The sequence below is a fragment of the Thamnophis elegans genome, chromosome Z (genome assembly GCF_009769535.1).
Source record: "Thamnophis elegans isolate rThaEle1 chromosome Z, rThaEle1.pri, whole genome shotgun sequence".
Lineage (NCBI taxonomy): Eukaryota > Metazoa > Chordata > Lepidosauria > Squamata > Colubridae > Thamnophis > Thamnophis elegans.
The window spans coordinates 74,734,538-74,755,942 of NC_045558.1; the positions used below are offsets into that span (position 1 = coordinate 74,734,538).

Sequence of the window (21,405 nt, forward strand, 5' to 3'; positions counted from 1 at the left end):
TTCTGGTTGTCTGTAAGAATGTTTATTGGATTTGAATATACTAATACAAATAATAATAATAATTCAGTCTACATATTAAGTATTTTATCCAGAAATAGTCTTCATAGAAGAAACATACACTGGAATTCTGTGGCCATTGCAGAGCTGTAGCGTGACTTCCTGTAGACTCCAGCTAACACAAAATTGTTAGAAAAGATGTAGTTGAACATGGTAGAAATATAATAGTTAAGATTTTAACCTAGAATAGATTCATTGCTGCAGTCCCTCCCAATACATCATTTGTTTTATGTCTTTAGGTAAATATTATTAAGGATAAACCATTATTTTTAAAAGCTTTTAACTTGTTGATATTTCTAGGAACTATGTTTTTTTTTAAAAAAATTACTTATTTTTGTATTCCCCAATTGGTTTCCAATGAGTAAATATCTACTGTCTGAGGAAACTATATAGACTAGATGCAAATCAGTGAAAACGTACACTAGTAGGTGGATGTAGTATAACTTTACATGAATCACTTTTGGAAACTTATATTAGCAACCCAATTAACAATATGTCTTTATTTACATCAGCATTTTGTACTGGTTGATACAGAAATGGATTGCAAGTTATACACAGTTCTTTATTTTATCAGTTTCATTACCATTTGTTTTAATCAAACTGCAATATCTCCTCTAAGGCTATTAAGTATAGTATGATAGAATAACTATCATACACAGTATGGTTGTTCAAATATCCAACAATTTTAAAAACATGACTCTTTTAAAACTTACCTGTTGAGGGAAAAATCCATTTCTGAATTAACATGAAGATAACCACCTGACTTTTTCCCAGATACTGGTATTTTTACCTATAAAAGAATCCTTCTCGTAAACTTTTGCAAATGTCCATTCTTTGAAGAATGTTAGATTTAATTCTTAATATAGATTTAAAATCTAGTGTCTAAAAAATCATAAGCAAAAGTTATCTCATTCAAATCTGATATACCACAGACACCTCTTTAATATGTATGCATTGAGATTATATGCACATTATCTGGCAGAAACTATAGACTTTATTTATTTATCATTTTCCCATTTGTTCACTCTAATAACACAACCCAAAACAGAAGACTTCTCATGACTGGAGTGAGGACTTCAGTTCTACAAAAACTGTTAGGATAGATAGATGATAGATAATGATAGATAGATAGATGATAGATAGATGATTGATGGATTGATTTAGCAACAGTGATTGACCACTGGTTTCCACCCGTACATTGTTGCAAGATTCTTATGATCACCATGATCAAAATTTGTTGTGCTTGGAAGAAGGCGGGGCTTAGCAGTGAGAAGACGGACTTTCAGGATCTCCCTGAATCTCTTCTATTCCGAAGCATCTGGGACGGTCCCTTTTTGGACCCAAGCTGTCCCGGAGAGATAATGAAAGGTAGGAGGAGACCCAGTGGTCCCAGAGACGTTCACAAAGTCTCTGGGGACCTGGAAAACCTCCTTTGCCAGTGACTTCGGATTAGCCACAAGGCTAATTGAAACTGCAGGCAGCCCTAAAGAAAGAGAAAGTGTTTTCAGCTGGTAAGGATATTTTTATTATAGAGAGAACGGACCATCTAAAAATTTAAACCTAATTTAAAGAACAGAAGAATCTAGCGGCGATTTTGAACTTTTAATGCCTTTGGACGGTGGTTTAAATGTTACTCACACGGATAATGGATAGATTACTCCAACATCTCCTCTGATCTTCCGCAAATGGGCTGTAAACCAATTCATTATAATTTGGCTGTTTACATCTTGACACTTTTATTGCTTGGCAGTATTGGCTTAAGATCTGATAAGATTGTACAGCTTTCAGTCTGCTTTTACATGTAAATACTTCAGAGCTCTTAAGAAAAATACTAACTGCGTATAACAATGGCGTCTATTCAAGTGTCTATTAAAGTGATTTCTTCAGCACTACAGAAATTGTCTGACACACAAGATAGAATTCAGAGGAAAATTGGATTATTTGGTGTTTTTGGCAAACAAAGTATGAGAAAAAACTGAGAATGCTTTCAAATACAAAACCAAGGATGTCGGAGATAAAGATTCTGAATTTGTTTGATATTCGGGGTAACTGGTTTACTTCTGAGGGAGGGAAAGAATGGAATGGTTTGAAGAGGAGGCAGACACACCAGAAAATTTATTTCAAAAGACAGGGCGCAGGAGGAGTGAGAAGCACTAAAGAATTCATACTTTATGAAATACATCTGCAAAACATTTGATACCACTACTGAGAATTAAGACAAGCTGATAAAGGAAATAAAGAGGAGGGTGGCAACATTATATGAGAGGCTCTACAAACAAAAGGTGCAAAGATTTCTTCGTATGGACTTGCTCATAAAGATATTTGGAGAACTGGACCCACGAATGGCCGCAGATATAAGATTGTTCTGTTATTGGAGAGATACAGGCTGATGATGGAAGAGTATTTCAAAATTAGCTAAACCTAGTTAAATTCATTTGCAATAGGTATAGTTGAATAATAATTGATAATGAGAGTAACGTATGTATGTTGAGTTGTTATGATAAGTAATAATTGGATATGAGAAGGGAAGGTTAGAATATCTTTGGACTATATATAAAGATTATTAATTACAATAATAATAATTATAAAAATAAATAAAACTATATACAGTTAAATCTTAATTAATAGGGGAAAAATGCTATGATATAGGATATAACTAAATAAATAAAGGAGAATGATAATAAATTATATACATGGAGGATTAGAAATTAGAAATTTTTTGGTATTAAATATTATGGATATTTAGCTAAAACAGGATATGAGGAACTTAATGTTAATGGAGGATTTTATAAATAAGTAAATGAAATGCCAGCATGTGGTTAGGGATTGAATTTTTGGTATAGTTAAGGATGAAGATGTTTAATAATTGTAGTCAACTAAAAGTGGAGGTATGATGATGTTGATATAGTAAATATTTGAGTTAAGACATTTGAATTATATGAATTAATGGAAGAGATGCACATTTTTTTTTTGTAACCAGCTTTTATAACATATGTATGTTGTGGTTTTTTTTTTAGTTTTTTTTATCAAATTATATAAGTATATACATAATAGAGAGATGCAAAAGTGTGTCTGTGGAGGGAAATATAGTTAGGATAGATTAGCAAAGGTAAGGGAATAAGAAATGATACTAAATTATATTGGGTGGCGGAAGTACCATCCCAAGGAAATATAAACTGAGATTTAAATAGACACACCAATAATAGTAGAAAAGAAAGGGAGAGAAGGAGGAGAGAATGAAAGGGAAGATGGTGAAAGAAGAAGAGATAAGGAGAGGATGGATGGAAGGAGAGAAAGAGGAGGAGAGGGGTAGAAAGGGGAAGAGGAAGAGTAGGAGTAGGAGAAAGGCACGGGAAGAAGGAAGCGGAAGGAGAGGAGGAAGGAGGGAAAGTAGAGAAGGGAGGGCAGAAAGGAAAAGAGAAAGGAAAGGAAGATGGGAGAGAAAAGGCAGGAGAGAGGGTAGGAGGGAAGATGAAAGAGTAGGAAGCACAAGGAGAGGTAAGGGAAGAAGGAAGGGGAAGGAAAGGAGAAAGGAAGAAAGTAGAGACAGGGAGAGAGGGTGAAAGAAAGAGGTAGGAGAGGAGGATGGAAAGGAGAGAAAGAGGAGGAGAGAGGGTAGGAAGGGGATGAGGAAGGTAGGAGTAGGAGAAGGTACAGGAAGAAGGAAGGGCAGGGAGAGCAGGAAGGAAGAAAGTAGAGAGGGAGGAAGGGAGAAAAGAAAGGGAAATAAGTGGTGTTAAACAGGAGGAAGGGATGGTAAATAAAGTAACCCAAACTGTATATATAACCTATTAAATGAAATAATAAATGTATAAGAATGATAAATGCCTAAAACACTTGTAGCCAAATGACATGCTATATGTGATGATGTTTTTTTTTCTGTTTTTTTTTTCCTCTCGTTGTGGGTATGTGTGTTCTATGTAACAAAAAAAAAATGAACTAAAAAAATTGTGTGCTTGAAAACCAATGTATATTTATGATAATTGCAGCATCCCAAGGTCATGTGATTGCCTTTATGACTTTCCCAGATAGCTTCTGACAAGCAAAAGTCAAGGGGGGAAGCCAGATTCATTTAACGCTTTCAGTGGTTTGCTTAAAGCCAAGGCAAGAAAAGGTCATAAAATCAGGTGCAACTCTCTTACCAACCATCTTGCTTAGCAATGGAAATTTGGTTCCAACTGCAGTCGTAAATGGAAAATTACCTATATGAAGTTTCTTAAATCTTTCAGACCAATGGTGGGAATATTGTCTTCTTCCAGTTGTTTCCTAATGCTTAACATCCATAATTAACACAGCTGATATGGAGTTCAGAAAGATTTGGAGAAATAAAAATCCTCATTCTTGAATTTGATCTAGTCAAGTCAGCATGTAATTCAATATATGGTTATCTGGAGATTTAGATAGAGATTCTTTCCATTTGCAAATTATCCATCCATATCAGTTGAAACCAAATTAGTCTTATATAGAATGAATTTACTGACTGAAGTCTAGTCACATAACTCCTGAGGTCTAAGAAGGATATCTTGCTATATTTTTTTAAAAAGAAGATATTAAGGGACATAGTCCAGGATCTTTTAAATGCAAAAATATATATTATATACATAACTTTTTAAAATTTATTTATTTATTTTTTTGTTTGTGTTTATTTAATCATGTAGTAGATATATTGGAGGTGGTGACCTTTGAGAGCTGTATGCAACAAAATTTCAGTTTAATGTATGCAGATTTGTGTGCATTCAAAGTCACAAAGTTTATTCTATTCTATTCTATTCTATTCTATTCTATACCAATGAGTGATCATTTCAGCAACACTGCGCTTCCAGTTCAGTTGTGTGCTAAATCTTTCTTGTTAGATGGATAAATATGTTGAAAGAACCAATTTCATTTTCCTACAATTTCAAGTACTGGTAATTTAATGTTCATATACTTTGGCTATTCTTGTTAATTTTCTAACCAAATTAATATCACAATGTAATCAACAGAGTGTTGAAAGCAATGATTCAGGTCCTAGCCAAAGAATTAAAAGTCATGGAAGTACTGCCATAAAATGTATACTGTGCCAAGGTAATCTTTTGCAAATGTAGGGATAATCTATTAAGTTTATTTAAAATTTAGTTCAAGTCAGATTAGTCTCATATAGATAGGGAAACCATTCTGAGGCCACTTGCATTATATTCAAAATCTGTGTAGGGTATCTTACTCAAGGTAGTCCTTATTTGCTGACTGCCTTATTTAACATTTGAATGATTAAACCACCACTTATAATGGTGTTTAAAAAAAAAACTTTGACAACCATCACAATATCCTATAATGACAATCACAATTTGTGTGCTTTGTAACCAGATAATGATAAGTAGTTAACACAGAACATAGAAATATCATTAAGTGACAATTATGTAATATTCAATACAATAAAATGGGTCATGATGCCATAAATCAATTGTGGTCATATGATTTTCTGCTTAGCAACGGTGATAGACTTGCCTGTCCCAAATGTGATCAGTAAGCAAGAACTACCTGTATGAGATTAAACAAAAACTTTGAAGATATTAGGAGGTTTAGGCAAAGTTTAAATGTGGTGAATCCATTTGGAGCCTCTTTTAAAATCAGTATGACAGATAATTTTTTACATTTATACTGCTAATAAGTACTACTGTTTTAAATTACTGAATAATATTCAATAATTCCAAACTTTCAGGAATCCTGCCTCTGCTATTTAGTATAATACCATTTTCTTATTGACTTTAAAAAAATCCTATAAACTTAGACAAACTGAAACTGTTTTTTGTTCTTTGTCATGACTTCTGTTTTATTACTTCACCATCAGCTCCTAATGCATCTGCTGGTTACCTGGGCAGTTGACTTATCAACGCGGTTGCTCTTGTCTCCAAGCTGATGTAGTGAACTTTCAGAGGGGGAGCACCAAGTGCTTCTAGGCTAAGGGTCTGCTTGAAGTTGCTTAAGAGCATCCTGATAGTATGTTGTTTTAGAGAAAACCCCTGAATAAAAAAGCAAAAAAGCAAAACAATATATTTTGGACAGAATATCAAAAAGAACACAGTTAAATATTAATCAGACCCAGAAAGCCATCCAACTGATGCTCAAGCCAAGAAAATTAAAGTGCTGAGTCTCCTAGAGTTTCCTTCCTTTACAGTCCCAAAGGTGCTTTTTCATGAGGCAACTGGACTTTTTTATTTTTTTCCTGAAGACGTTTTGCTTCTTATCAAAGAGCGTCTTCATATTAGAAAGTCACTTTGAATTGAGCAAATAGGGGCTTCATTGTTTTTACTCATCCATCCCAAATGTGCAGGGTCTGACTAAAACAAGGATTAAATTGCTTACTTCCCAGCTTGGAACAGGAAATTCAAAAATATCAGAGGAGCTAAGTCACTGTTGCAAACCACATTCTTTCTATTTCATGTCATTATTTCATTTCCCTTTATATCAAGAGTACCCTGTGCTGCTCTCCTTTAAAGTTCTCTATTCATATCTATAGACTGGGCGAAGATCCCCAAGGCGAAGACTCAAAGGCATCTCAAAAGTTAGGCAGAGATGTTTTAGATGTACCAGATGGAAAATCTCCTCATTCTTGACATATCTCATCAGAAACATCTTGTCAGAAAGAGACAGGGACTATGTACACCAGCATCAGAACTGGATTTTCGTTAATTTCCTCCTACAATTAATGAAAAAGAAATAAAATGGGTGTTGGTCCTTACCTGATATGCCCTTTCTCTCGATGATGGAGACAGCAGCCAAGATGGGTTGTTTCTGTCTAATGACCAATAGGATTGAGCCTACAGCTGTGACACCACTGGTACCACTGGTGACTTCTCCCAGCTTTAACGAAGGTAGATCTGTAGACTGATGCATTGTGTAAATCACAACATCCGATAACATAATCATGCTCTCCTCCAGTGTGCCCTAAACTATTCCTAATCCATGAATCGCTAACAGTCTCTCAGAGTTTAGTCATCTTATGAGATGGGGCTGGCTACTGTCTCCACCGTCCGGAGAAAGGACATATCAGGTAAGGACCAACGCCCAGTCTCCCCATTGGTGGAGACAGCAGCCAGGATGGGACATACCAAAGCTTGCCCATGATATTAAGAGCGGGTAGATGACTGGCCTGAAGCTGATTGTCCTGTTCTGACTTGTTGGAGAACCCTCCTGACAAAAGCAGCATCTGCTGACACATATGTCTAATCTATAATTATTTACAAACAGAGATGGTGAAGACCACATGGCTGCTTTGCAGATTTCCTCGACTGACACTTGGGTAGACCACACTGCCAAATGGCCACGCTTCTCGTCAAATGTGGTGTCACATGAGGAGGGAGCCGCAGTCCCTGAGCTCCATAGGATTTCAAGATGCAGGACCTGATCCAATGTCCAATGGACCTGGAAGAGACTTTGGCACCCATGTTAGCTTGATGAAAAGAAACAAACAGGGCCCCTGAGTGTCAAAAAGATGGAAATGTAGATGTGGAGTGCACGCGCACGTCCAGCTTGTCCCATTTGTGCTCAAGTCTGTGGGCAGGGGAGAGCAGAAATTGGGTAGAATGATCTCCTGGGCCCTGTGGAACCTACTGTGACCTTCAGGATGAACGCTGGTCAAGCTGAAGCACTACCCTGCCTCATGGAAATACAAAAGTCTTGCCCAGTGGACAGAGTGGCAATTCGAAATGCAGCGTGCTGAAGTAATTGCTACCAAAAAGGGCAACTGTGAGGGAACGTTACCTTCATGCAGATGGTACGAAGTGTTCAAAGGGGGATCTTGTGAGAGGGTGTCCAGAACCCTGCCCAAATCCCAGGTGGTGAATCTGATTGATGTTGGCCCCCGGAGCAAAACAAGTCACTAAAGGATGGTGAAGAGAATCTCGAATGATGGAGAGTAGAACCGATGCTAACGCAACCATTGCCTTTTTAGGGTGTTGATGGAAAAGACCCGCATCCAGTCCTTGCTGGAGAAGTTCAAGATCGACAGGACCAATGCCGAGGTCATGACAATCTTGTGACTGTCACACCAGGTGTGAAGACTCTCCAGGTAACATCATATATACGGTTGGTGGAGGTGCACCTTGAGGATTGGAGAATTTGTATGACCCTTGGAGAGAGATTCGGCACTGCTAGGGTTGTCCGCTCAATCTCCAAGCGGTCAACTGCAACCAGAGTGGGTCCAGATGGATGAGAGAGCCGTGTGTCAATGTGGCCTGGGAATAGGGATCTGCCATGGAGGGCCATGGAGAGGTTGACCAAGTCCGGGAAACACGGCCAGTGGGGGAACAGGAGGAGGAGCTCGGCCTGCTCTTTGATCATCTTGCGGATCCCCCTCTGGACTAGCGAAAGAGAGGGGAATGCGTAGAGGAGACCCTCTGGCCACGTGCAATGAAGGGCATCCACCCCCGCCGACCCGGGCCCGCTACCTGGTGAAGAAGATGGGCAGTTTGTTGAGATGAGTCGAGAACAGATCTATCACTGGAACGCTGAACCTGTGGATCATTTTATGGAACAGCTCTGGTGTTATGCTCCATCTGTGTGATCGACTTGGGATTGGCTCAGCCAGTTCTGCTTGGACTTTGTCTACGCCACTGATGTGTTTCTCGTGAGTGACAACAGAGGATGTTCCGCCCAGGTGCCCAGGCGATTCACCTCATCCATCAGAGCGTGGGACCATGTGTCTTCTGTCAGTTTATGTGTGCTTTTGTTGTTATATTGTCTGTGAGAACTAGTACATGTGAGTTCATCACAAGGTCTCAGAACTGCTTGAGAGCTAGGTGGATAACTCACAGTTCGAGACAATGGTGTTGTGTCTTTTCTCCCGAGGTGCCCTGTTGCAATCTGAGAGTGGAGATGGGGCCCCAACCCATGATACCTGTGTCCATCGTTATTGTGATGCAGGCCGAGTCCCACAAGAAGGACCCCTTGGTGATAATTGAGGAGAGTCACCAACCCAGGGCCTGATTACCTCTGTTGGAACGGTGACCAACCTTGCTGAACAGCTTCTGTTGGCTCTTTGGTGTAGCATGAGGAACCACTGCAGCCCCCAACTGTGCAGCCTGGACCAGGGGACGATGCCGAAACAGGAGGACCATTTTGCCCAGGAGTGGGAGAATCTGAGGAGAGATATTTGGCGGCTCCTTTTCACCTGCAGGACCAGTCCTATAGGCTGGGGAGGTGGTCTGGGAAGAGTAAAACTGTGGCCCTACACTGTTGTCGGTTACTGGGCCTAGATGCAACAGCCTTGTTGTGGGACAAGGTGGCTATTCTCCATGTTGATGGAGAAGCCATGCTCCCTGAGCGTCGAGAGGGTGACCTCAAGATCCTTGCACGCCTGATTCGCTGAACTGGACTATATCAAGATGTAGTCAACATAGCCCTGCAGTCTGATGGGCCAAGCGTGGAGATGGGCTGCTAGTGCTGCAAGGACCTTTGTGAACACCCTCGGCGTGGACGACAGGCTGAATGGGGGAGGGAGCTGTCCTGGTAATGCTTGATGCATAGCAAAACTTTAGAAATTGCCTTGTGGGCGGTAGAATGGGGATGTGCCTCTATGCCTCTGTCAGTCCACCAATGTGAGGTGGTCGCTCTCCCTGATCCCCTCTAGGATGGTCTGGATTGAATGCATTTTGAAACCTGTATATTTGATATGCAGGTTCAAGGTTTCTAGGTTGAGAATTGATCTCTACCCACCCGATGCTTTTGGTACAACAAATAATTGAGAGTAAAACCCTTGATCAACCAGATATGCGTGGATCTCCAGCAGATGGTGGACCCGCTTGTTCCATCAGGAGTCTGCGAGATGGCTCCTGGGAGACGGGGCAAGGGGAAAAAAGCATCAAGGGAGTGGAGAGAAATGACAGGCCAAATTTTATTGTTGTTCAGAACTCACAGGTCCGTGGTCGTGGCTTCCCACGGGTCAGTTGGTAGAGCCCTTGAAGGGCTTCTTAGGGGGGAAACGTGGCTTCCCCTCTCAAATCTGTCCTGTGGCTGATAGAACTGCCTAGGATTTGATGGGCATTGAGGACTAAAGGTAACTCCCCATTTGATCCCGAAAGGGAGACCTGCTGTCAGCTTCTGTTTCACTATTCGCTTCAGCTGCCATTGAAATGGGAGGGGGCATGATATTTGGGAGGGATATGTTTGGTACAGGAGGATATTGTTAAGTTGGGAGTTTTGTTCTCACCCTCTACTGCGCATGCTGATGGCTGGTGTTTAGAGTTGGTCAAGGCAAACCGGTCCTGCATACCAACCTTCTGATGCTTCTTGGAGATGCAAACCACATGACACCTGAGGGACTTCAGATTGGACAATGGGATGGGGGTTAACGCGGGGGGAAGGTGGTTGGACAATATTGATATGTATGATTTCGTGCGCTTTTTTGCCTCAGACCTTGCTTTACTTAGCTGCACATCTTTCATAACCAATAAAGTACTCTTAATTCTGCAAATGGAGTTAAGTGGTTTCTTTCTTGGTTTGCTGAAGGCGGCCGGCTTAAACATGTGATAGAAGGGAGAAGGCTTGTTTTCGAATTTGTGAAAAAGAGAAAGCAGAACCTTGCATTTGTCGGATTCCACCAGTAGGGGTTTCAGCGGAGCCCCAAAAAGTTTTTCTCCTCCAAATGCACCTGAAACCAGCTTCCATTTGGCTCTGGCATCTGCTTGCCATTGTTTCAACCAAAGCAAGTGTCTGATAGAAACTGAGGAGGCCATGGCCTTAAAAGAGAACCTGACTGAATTGAGGGAGCCATCTGCCACAAGTTCCATGGCAACTTTGATTTCACTAAGGTCCCTATGAGTTCTAGCATCTGATGGGGGAAGGCATTCCTGGAGCTGTTTGATCTAGCGAATGGCCCGCTCTGCTGAAAAAAGAAGAAGTGGAGGTTTCTAACAGCCCATGCAGAAGCCCGGTGCCCTTTCACAAGCTTCTGCCCGAAACGCTTGTCTTCAGGTTTTAAGACTTCCTTGGGGCCCGAGTTTAGTGCGAAGGGGAGGACAGGGTCGCCACTGGGGGATGTGCAGGTAGGGTTTCCAATAGCTTTGCTAGCTCTGTTCCCACATTGTAGAGTTTCTTTTCCAAAGAATTGGGGAGAGGCCCTGATCCCGGGGGATCCCCATTGCCTTTGGAGCTAAATCCACAAATAATTTGGTAAAAGGAATAACTTCCTTCTCTACCAGGAGTTCCAGAAAAAGAGGGATACACTGGATGCCCAGTTCCTGAGTCTGAGACCTTGGTGATCTTTTTAGCCTTAAGGAGAGATTTAAATACTGCTGATTTGAACAAACCTACAAAGGTAGGTTGATCAGGTGTTAAATCCTCATCCTCCAATAAGTCAGAGTCTCTAACTGCCTGTTCCTCCTTCATCCCCACTGAGGCCTGGTCAGAATGGGTAGAGACTGAGGACTGAGAGGATGGACTTTTGCTAGTTTGAGACTGTCTTGGTGATGGCACAACTGGAGCCAGATGATCAGCAGCATGTTGTTGGGGACCTGCAGCAATGCCTCGCTTTATGGCCTCAGATATTATGGAGGCCCATATCAAATTTAACTGCTGGTAAGGGGCCCTGCACAGCCAGAGGATTCCGGTCTCAGGAGATGGCTGACTGAATGGTTTGAAGAACCAGAGAAGTTTCCACAGGCCCTGAACCATGTGATTCCTGAGATTGCTCCCTCGTTATCTGAGGAGAATCAGTGGGCCTGTGACTTTCAATCAGCAATGGCCTGACAGGAAAGGAATGATGGCTGGCGCTTTGCAATGACCTGGGTCTGCTGCTTGGCTGCCAAACGCTATGCCTTGGCAAATCGCTTGTCCAGCTGGTTGTTAGCGGCGATCCTCCGCCTTTTGGGCTGCCTTGGAAATCTTAGGTCTGTCCTTTGGATTGGGTTCTGGTGCTGTCCTCTTTCTAGCTGTTGTAAGCCAGAGGGGTCAGCAATGGGGCCATCAGGAGGGAACAACTGAGGACTGGTAGGATCCATATCCCAACTTATCAATTACGTCATACAATTGGTGATTCAGGGCTCTCTTGCTGAGCTGTAAGATGCCGCGTTGCTGCGGCAAAGAAACGATGCCTTTGGTGCTTTAAAATGTTATCGGCGGTTTTCGTGGCCAAAGAAAATGTCGCCTGAACTCTAACCTTTGCTAAATGGAGGCTGGAGCTGTTTTTGGCACCAAATGAAGCTAAAACCTCAAGGAAGCCTCATAGCCAATTGCAGAAAGGACAGAAGCTGTTGGGTTACTGCCCGTGGGCTTGTCCGAAGGTCTGACGTCACGGAGTGCTCCTGAGCGCACTCGTGGCACTCAAACTCTCTGAGAGGCAGCAGCCTTCGAAACAAGCAGCAGCTGCAATTTGAGGTAATTTGGAGAAATTTGGCGTTCCAATAAGGAGCATACCGAAGCTAATTAAAGCCAATTGAATATTTATGATAACAATAGCTAACCCAATTACTGATATAAATTTGGAGGAGAGTTGCAAAAGTGTGCAGATTGGACGAGTCTAAAGCTGGAAGGATGTCACTAGTGGTACCAATGATGTCACAGCTGAAGACTGAGTCCTATTGTTACTGATAGAGACAACCCATCTTGGCTGCTGTCTCCACCAACTGGGAAGAGGAAGTCCGTAGAAAACAAAGGAGTAGGGCAAAAAGAAAACTACTTTCTTTTTTTAGAAAGAAGTAGTTATTACTTTCAATAATTCTCCCACCAGAGTCATTATAGTTGTTTTATATCTTGATAAACCTTAAAAACCAAATATCACTATTTATTTGGCTAGAATTTGCTTTAGAGTTAGGGAATCGAAAAGGCCTCTTAGTTGTCTTCCATTGTTAGTTTTGCCAGCAATGAATCTAGCCTGGAAGAGCAACATTTAGTGCAAATGTAGACACATAAAGTTCAGTTAACCTTATTGACTGATCGAGTGATAATTCTGACCTGTACTTAAAAAAAATTAGATTTTTAAAAATCTCCCAATACATACAATAAATACATTGGTGTTATAATAATTCTGGATATTTATATACTCCCGCTACTTAGTCAGAAAATTTGGAAATTAAATGTCTCCATTGGTGCCTTGGAATTATTATTTCAGCATTGATATTAACACATTTTGGCTTCTAGTGCCGCTTCCCCTTTTGAGGAAAATCAGTCCATTGGTTGGCAATCAATAGCAAGCAAAGAAGAGCAGGATTTTTAGTAATGTTTACTAACTACAACTTTCTTGTGTTTTTATTTCTTAGCAATGGCGGGTCGTATCTTGCTCTGTTCATGAAAGCAGAGCATGATGGAAAAATCTACATTTATAGTATTGTTTTGGCAGAACAACAGAACTTGGTTGCATCACATGCTTTTCCCCCCATAAGCTGTATGATGGATAGAAAATTATTTTTCACCAAAGGATGTATAGCTACGGTTCTGAAAACTCTTTTGATATATAAAATATTAAGCTATGTAGGAAAAAGATTTATAAAATCCATTATCAGCTGAGAATATTTATATATTTTGTTGTTGAAATGTATCACAAATGAGTTGAGATTCTAAAAAATCAAATAATTTTCAAAAGATCTTAACTACAAAATGCACACCTTCTAAACTTTGAATCTGAAAAAGATGGTTGATCTTACCTGAATGGTAGTTCTCTGTGCACTGTGGGAGACTCCATGCATGGGCTATAACTTTTGCCTATTAGCCCCAAGACTGAGTTTGAATATTTTGACATGCCTCCTTGGGCTTGCTGTAGCTCAGTTCTTAACGAAGGCGTAGATAAAAAAGTGATAATTAGAAATGCAGAGTTCAAGATGGATCCTAGACCAGCTCTTCAGGGAGGGAATGGAGTCTCCTGCAGTACACAGAGAACTACCATTTAGGTAAGACCAACCATCTTTCTCTGTGCACTGCTTGGAGACTCCATGCATGGGATATACCCAAGCATAGATGATCAAGCGGTGGGGGAAGAGTCTGGTCCAGGGCCCCTATCATAGAGAGAAACCCTTGCAGCACATGTCGTCCAAACGCCGCCTCCACCAAAGCAAAGGAATCTAGCTAGTAATGTCTGATAAACGGCAATGTTGAGCCCCAATGTTGCAGTTCTACTGATGCTTGAGTTGCCCAGGAGGCGTTAGAGGCAGCACTATGGGTCAAATGAGGCCAGGATGCAGTGAGGTATGGCCTCTGGATTGTTGCTCATAGGCTAGGGCTATGCCAGCCATCAACCATCTACCAATCGTTGCTGGTGACATTTTCCTGCCCATTGGGTGGGCTGGAAAGACATGAAAAGCTTTCAGTGCACCAGAATACAGGTGTCGTTTAATTTAACAATGCACTGTCCATCGTACATCCAATCCTGTGCAATCTTTTCTCAGACGAATGGACAGGGTGAGGACAAAAGTTTGGCAGGACAATCTCCTATGCCCTGTGGAACACATATTCACTTTCAGATTTATAGAAAGGAGGGGTTGAGTCTTAGAATGATTCTGTTTGGTCAGATGAGAAACAGATCTGGGTGGACTGAAAGAGTTGCCAGCTCCGAAATTCTCCTGGCCAATGTTATGGCCACAAGAAAGGCTACCTTGATAGTAAGGAGTTTGAGAGTCACAGATTTTAATGGTTTGAAGGGAGGACCATAAGGGCTTGGAGAACAAGAGAAAGGTCCCAGGAGAGGTACCTGTGTACTACAGGTGGGTGTAGGTTGACAGCGACCCTGAGAAAACTCCATATCTTAGGATGGGTGACAGGGAAATGGAGTCTTTTATGGGTAGAACTGTCTCAATGGCGGCCGCTTGCCTCCTGAGAGTGCTAGGTGCCAGCCCTTAGATAGTCCATGTTGTAAGAAGTACACCTGCAGGACAGTAACTATAGGAGCGTTGATGTGTGCTCCTGCACACCAGTTGCAGAATGCCTGCCAGGAAGCCTCGTAAATACAATTGTGGAAGCACATCTCAAGGCCCCATATGATAGAGATGACATTGGCAGAAAAATTGTGTCTAGTTAAGAGCTCCCTCTCAAGTGCCAGGTGATTAACTGGAGCCACAGTGGGTCTGGTACTCCAGTTCCCCCTGGCTGAGAGAGATCTTGTGTTCTGGTATCCGCCATGGAGGAAAGATGAAGAGGCTGAGCAGATATGTGAACCACGGTTGGCAAGGCCAATGTAGTGTGATGACGATGAGGTTCTGCATTTTGGTTGCATACCTCTTGACAGGAAGGGGAAGGGGAGGAATGCGTATAGTAGGCTGGGGCAGCCAGCAATGCAGAGAACTGCCCTCTTTCCCGGGGTCTGGAACCATAAACAAGGGCAGATGTGGTAGCTGGTGGTCTGCAGATTGACATAAATAGGGTCCACCACTAGGCTGGCCGAACCTCTGAGTGCTGTTGTTGGGAAGAGGTCCAGGTTGCAGGTTGCCAATCTGCCTGGTCGATCGTGGCCCTGCTCAGCCACTCTGCTTGAATGTTGGCCGAGCCTGATATGTGTTCCGCCCACAGAGATAAGAGGTTCTTCCCCACCCAGAGGCATGGCGTTTGGCCTCATGCATCAGTGCCCTTGAGTGGGTATCGCCCTAGCAGTTCACATGTGCCTTGGTCGCAATGTTGCGATGTCATCACGAGGATATGATGGCCGGCGATGCGGGTGATGGAATTGACCTAGAGCCAGGTGAGCAGCTTGGTGCTCCAGCCAATTGATGCTGTTCTCCAGCTCGTCCTGAGACCAATGGCCCTGGGCCAATTGAGATTTGAGGTGGGCCCCCCAGCTGAACAGGCTGGCATCCAATGTGACAATTATCCGTTCGGGTTCCCTGAACAGAGTTGCCTTCTGAATTGCCCAGGACTTCCACAACTGAAGAGATCACAGGACTCTGGGGGGCACGCATATGGTCGCTGGAGATGTGGAAACTCCCACTCATTGGTGTGGGAGAAGGAATCATTGTAATGGATGAGAATGGAGATGAACCTATGGCACTATGTCTACACAAGGTATAACTTCCCTAAGAGGCGGGATAGCAATATCAGAGATACCTTGTGCCGAGAGGTGACAGTGTCCACCAGAGCTCGAATGCTGGTGCAACGGCCCTAGGATAGAAAGACCATGGATGATTCCATGTCTATCACCACTCCCAGATGAAGTAGTGGGGTGCAGGGAAGTAGATGACTTTTCTCAGTATTCACGGAGAAGCCGTGACTTGCCAGAAAGTGAAGGGTGATGCGCAGATCTCGACACGCTTAGCTGAGAGTCGACACTGTATCAAAATGTCATCCAAATAACATTGCAGACAAATGGGGATTGACCGGACTTGGACTGCTACTGCTGCGAGGATTTTGGTAAATGTCCAAGGAGCTAAGGAGAGTCCGAAGGGAAGAACTCTGTACTGGTAATGTTAGTTGTAACAAAACTGAGGAACTTCCTGTGTGAAGGGTCTGATTGAAATGTGTAGATAGGCCTCTTTGAGGACAATGAACATCAGGTGGTCTCCCTTGCAGATACAGGCCAGTATGGACACAGAGATTGCATCTTGAATCATCTGTAGGCTATATAACTGTTGACCTTTTCACATCCAAGATGGTCCTCCAACCCCCTGAGTTCTGGGAACCAGGAATATGATGGAATAGAACCCGGTTCCCTCATGCCCTGGGGTTACTGGCTCTGTGGCCCTGATATTCATCAAATGGAGGATCTCTGCTTCCATGAATTCCTTCTTGAGGGAGCTCTTTGGGACAGGACATTGAATGAAATGGGGAGGGGGAGGAGACTGAAATTCTAGGGTGAGCCCTAGACGGATGGTCTGCAGCACCCACGCGTCCTTGGTGGTTGCCTCCCACTGAGTCATATAATACTGCAGATGACCACCAATGGGAGTGCTTAGGGAGTCACTTTGACCAGGCTAACCAATGGGATATTAAATTGGCCGCCAACGCTCACAAGGCAAACTTTGCTCCTTTCAGGTAGCATCGGCAGAGAACTCAGTGGATGGCAGCAGCGTGTGTCCCCAGGTGGAAGTCTATCTAGGATTTGGCAGAGCCACATTAGAAAAGGGCAATTAAAATATGAAATGGCAGTGGTTGCCCTAATTGCCGAAGTAGAAGCTAGGTGGGCCTTGCAGAAGGAAGATTCTTCTTTTTTTGTCTTCGACTTTCAGGCCTTCGGCCTCGTCTCCTGGAACATGGGCATCTACCTTAGGCCACTGGAGAAGGTTCTCCCAGAGCAGCAACATAGAAATGCTTGTCCATTCCACTAGGGGCAATAGCCAAGCTAGGTTGAGACCACTGACGTTGAACAACATCAATGAATATCTGAGGGGAAGAAATGGAATCACGGGAAACCTTCTGCTCAGAAAACAGCCACTCCCCCGATTCTTCAACTCCTTGTCGGGAGTGGATGAATCTCCTGCCCTCATCAAGGCAGTGATGGCCTTAGCCTTAAAGAAAAAGGATTTGAAAATAGTGGAGGTAAACAGGCCTGAGTAGTTCGGTGTATCAGGTTCCAGGCCTTCATATTCTGACAACTCATTCTCATCCACTTCTCCTTCTGCCAATGCTGAGTTGTCACATTGGTGGGGTTCATCATCCACTTCCGCCTGTGATGTTTTCTCCACCATCGGTAGATCTTGACAGGTGGTAGGTGTGGTAGAAGAGGTAGGGCCCTTGGATCTGTGATGAAAGGCAGCCTTGACACTCTGAAGACGCACATTTCCTGTGTAAAACCAAAAGGAGGGGCGCAGGAGGTGGAGAAGGATTAGGCATGGAAGAAGGAGGTAGGTCAAGAGAAGCAGAGGAAGTACCCTCCAAGGGAGGTAAATACTCAAAGGGAGAAAAGGAGGGGGTCAAAGCAAGCAGGTTGATTAGCTGGAAGGTCCGGAATATCAGGTGACAAGTCACGAAGTTACCTGCATGGAGCTAGAGATGAATCCTGACCACTCATGGTATTGTCTGACTGCACTGCAGTTGCCTTTTGTGCCTTGGCAAACTGCTTCCTAAGCACCTTTTGACGCCTGGCAGACAGCTTGCCTGATGCCTTAGAAGCTGATAAGTGCTTGGTCTTAGCCTTGGCCTTGCCAGGGCTTATTTTGCTACCAGCCATTTCTAGATGGAATATATTGCAAGAGATGAAGATGGAAAGAGAGCAGATATAATACTTTATTAATTTAGCAATTTATGAATTCATCATATTAGTGGTTACAGTCACTTAACCCTGGGATGTGACCAAATACTTGGACGTGGACCCCAGGGAATATTAGACTGATTAACTTGCAGAATTAGGCCCTCAGGAGCAACAGCGGCTCAGGCAACCAAAGCTGCCAGATAGACTGCTGATTTGTAGGAGCAGGCAATTTGAGTAAGGAAAATGAGGCCTGACTATTGGTGACTCAAAATAGCCACCACTATTAGAAGCCTGCTGTAGCAACTATGTCAGAGGAAAGGGAGAGCACTTATCTTGCTTAAGGAAGGGCTAGCCAGAAACCTGGAGGCTAAAGAATCCCAGCCCCTTAAAGAGAGATGAATAGATATGGGCATAGTGGCAATCAGTTGCAATCAAAAGGCAGATAGCCATGAGGAATTACAGAGAAGCCTCACAAAATGGAGGCACCACCTCTCCAGCCCACACTAACTTGTTACCTCAGAAATGAAGCCTGAAGAAGAGCAAGTGAATCCTTAGCCTTACTAAGGCAATCCAATGAGTCCGAAGGTTTCAGCCAATAAATGAGGGTTGCATGGCTCCCCACTCACTCCCGCTGCTCTGAAAAGTTCAAAGGAGCTGATTGTGCTCCAACTGCTGTTTGCACCAAAAAAAGAAGTGGCATGGTGGCGAGGCCAGCAGGCTCACCAGGTTAAAACCACTGTTCGTGCTTTAAAGGGGAAGCACAGCGGCTTGGCAGCAATCAGAAAGGAAAAGGAGAAGCGCGGCTGTCTGCCCAGGCTAAAACCATCATTCACGCCTCAAAGGGCAGCGCAGCGGCTTGGCAGCAATTAGAGATGAAAGGGATAGTCCACAGAGCTATTAAGCAAAGAATGCAGCTGTGGGAGAGCTAGCCAGAGGAAGACTTACCTCAGAACGGTCACCAGAGCCCTGGAGATCATTAAGCTCCCCTGCAGTCCAATTAAGGCTAGCAGATTATCAGGAAAAGAGATCAAATACTTTCTGTAGCTAGTTGAAGAGTCCAGATATAAAGTTCTAACTAATGCCTAAAAATAAACTTCAGAGAAGAGTTGAAATGCGTCTTGTTGGCTTAGACTGAGTTAAGAACTGAGCTACAGCAAGCCCAAGGAGGCGTGTCCAAATATTCAAACTCAGTCTCGGGACTAATAGGCACAAGTTATAACCCATGCATGGAGTCTCCAAGCAATGCACAGAGAAAATAAAATTTTATGCCAGAGCCCTAATGTGTGACTTACATACCTTGTTGAAGAAAATGTATATCTTATTTCTTATAATTTATTTTAAGACTCAAGCATTGTCAGTCACACCCATATTCAAGGCAAATTTTGGATTTGTAAATATGACTATGTTTTCTTAGAAGCACCATTTATAAGCACCATTTATAATTCCAATGGGATTGGCCTGTCTTTCCTAGGCCAGCAACAAAATTCCAGCTGGCAGGGTCCAGGAGAAGAGAATTTCTGTCAAGGCTCCTGCCCTCTGGAACATTATGCCTCCACGGTGAGATCCCCCTCCCTCTGGCCTTGCACAGGATAGTAATAAAACCTTGCTCTGCCGATTGGCCTTGGGTCCTGAGGGGTCCTTGGATTCTGCATTGGAGCTGGTTGGTGAACTGAGAGAGGATTCTGTCTCTATTCTATTTGCATTCTGCTTCCTTCTTTAGCCATTTTTGCTAACTTTAATGCTAATGCTTATCATTTTAATATTTTATATTGTTTCTATTTTATTGTAAGCCACCAAGAGTCACCTGATGGCAAGATGGATAGCAAATAAATAAAATGTTTGAAGGTCAAAGTCCTCCATCTATTAGCAAAATCAGAAATATTTAGCTGGGTAGTATAAAAGGATTCTAAGTAGAGGAACACATAATATTTGGTTGATACTCATATGTAGGGATATTATTTTTAAAATCTCCCCATTTAAAATCTTATTACAGATAAATAGAAAGATAGATAGTCCAATTCTTTGCCCACTATGCTGGCTTTCTGTTTGTAAAAAATTGAGCATGGAGAAATGAATAGGGACCCTGTACTTACAGTCTAAGAGGGTCCAGTTCAATTTATCAAGTTAATGCACAGACACTTTATAAATCAATTTCAAATTGCTAACTATGATGGAACTTACTTTGTATATAGTAGTATGTAAAAGCACCTGCTGCAATACACTGAATACCCATAAAAACAGCCATTTGATGAAATTTTCTTAGGGACATATTTTATTTCCTAGAGAGAAAAAAGTTGAAAAACAAATCATTGTACATGAAAAAACCAGGTATTTATGTTAATGTTTTTTCAATATTTCCACAAGACTGGCCTGAATAAAAGTCATTCACATAGCATTCTGTATTGGTTCTTTCAGAGAAAATTCCAAAGGAAAACTGAGCAAGCCAAATCCATTTATACATTTATTTCAGGGATGTCACTGTTTCACTAATTATTAAGGAAAAAATGATATTCCTATATGGCTAGCAGTCAGAAATGTAGCCTAGTGTTTCCATGCCTTTGCATATGCATTGAATAATATAGGAAAGGAGGAATATTTTTCAGATTTTGGAGGAAAGGTTCAATTTATTTCAAAATGAAATGTCGCCCATTATATAGGAATCAACTAGGGCAGTGGTCACTAACTGGTGGTTCGTGGACCATAGGTGGTATGCGAGAAAATTTTGGTGGTCTGCAGAAAAAATATTTGCATTTTTATATTGCACTAAATACTATTTATCTTTTTTTAAAAAAATCATATTAGTAATCTGTGGGATTTAGAATTATGAATTTAGTGATCCCTGAAGCCAAAAGATTGGTGCCCCTGCAGTAGGGGATCTCATAAAGGAATGGAAAGAAAACCAATGACATCATCATCATCAGGAAATAGATTGAATAGTTAGCAAGAGGAAAAGTTGCCTCATTTTTGAGACACTGAATTACAGACAAAAGTAGACAAAATGATTTTAGAATATTTGCAGTAGTTTTTTGTTCCCATGTTCTTCATTAAACCTGCCTATTTTGCAAATCAGTTTTTTTTTGTAACATTGCTCTGATGTTCAAGCAGATGACAAACATCAGAGAAAAAGCAGAAAAGGCAAAGTGCTGCTAAAGAAAAGAATTCAGCCCCCACCCCCTTTTTAATCATTCCCATATTGCCAGATATTTATTGCAATAAAGATACTGTATCTCCTTCAGATGCTTTGGAGATTCATACTTTGGACATTC

General features: G+C 42.2%; 1 protein-coding gene across 3 annotated transcripts in view; it reads right to left on the reverse strand.

Moving 5' to 3' along the window:
* FIGNL1 (fidgetin like 1) overlaps positions 1 to 21,405 on the reverse strand; it is a 63,786-nt gene continuing 42,381 nt past the window's right edge. Inside the window, exons 3-6 of one of the 3 annotated variants that reach the window (XR_004256898.1) lie at positions 20,321 to 20,418; positions 5,908 to 6,056; positions 771 to 847; positions 1 to 172 (exon numbers count right to left, since the gene is read on the reverse strand). The gene's annotated coding sequence lies outside the window, so the exon portion shown is untranslated. Of the gene's footprint in view, positions 173 to 770; positions 848 to 1,502; positions 1,541 to 5,907; positions 6,057 to 6,776; positions 7,780 to 20,320; positions 20,419 to 21,405 lie in introns of those variants that run through there. The other 2 variants (XR_004256900.1, XR_004256899.1) reach the window with 2 other exon arrangements.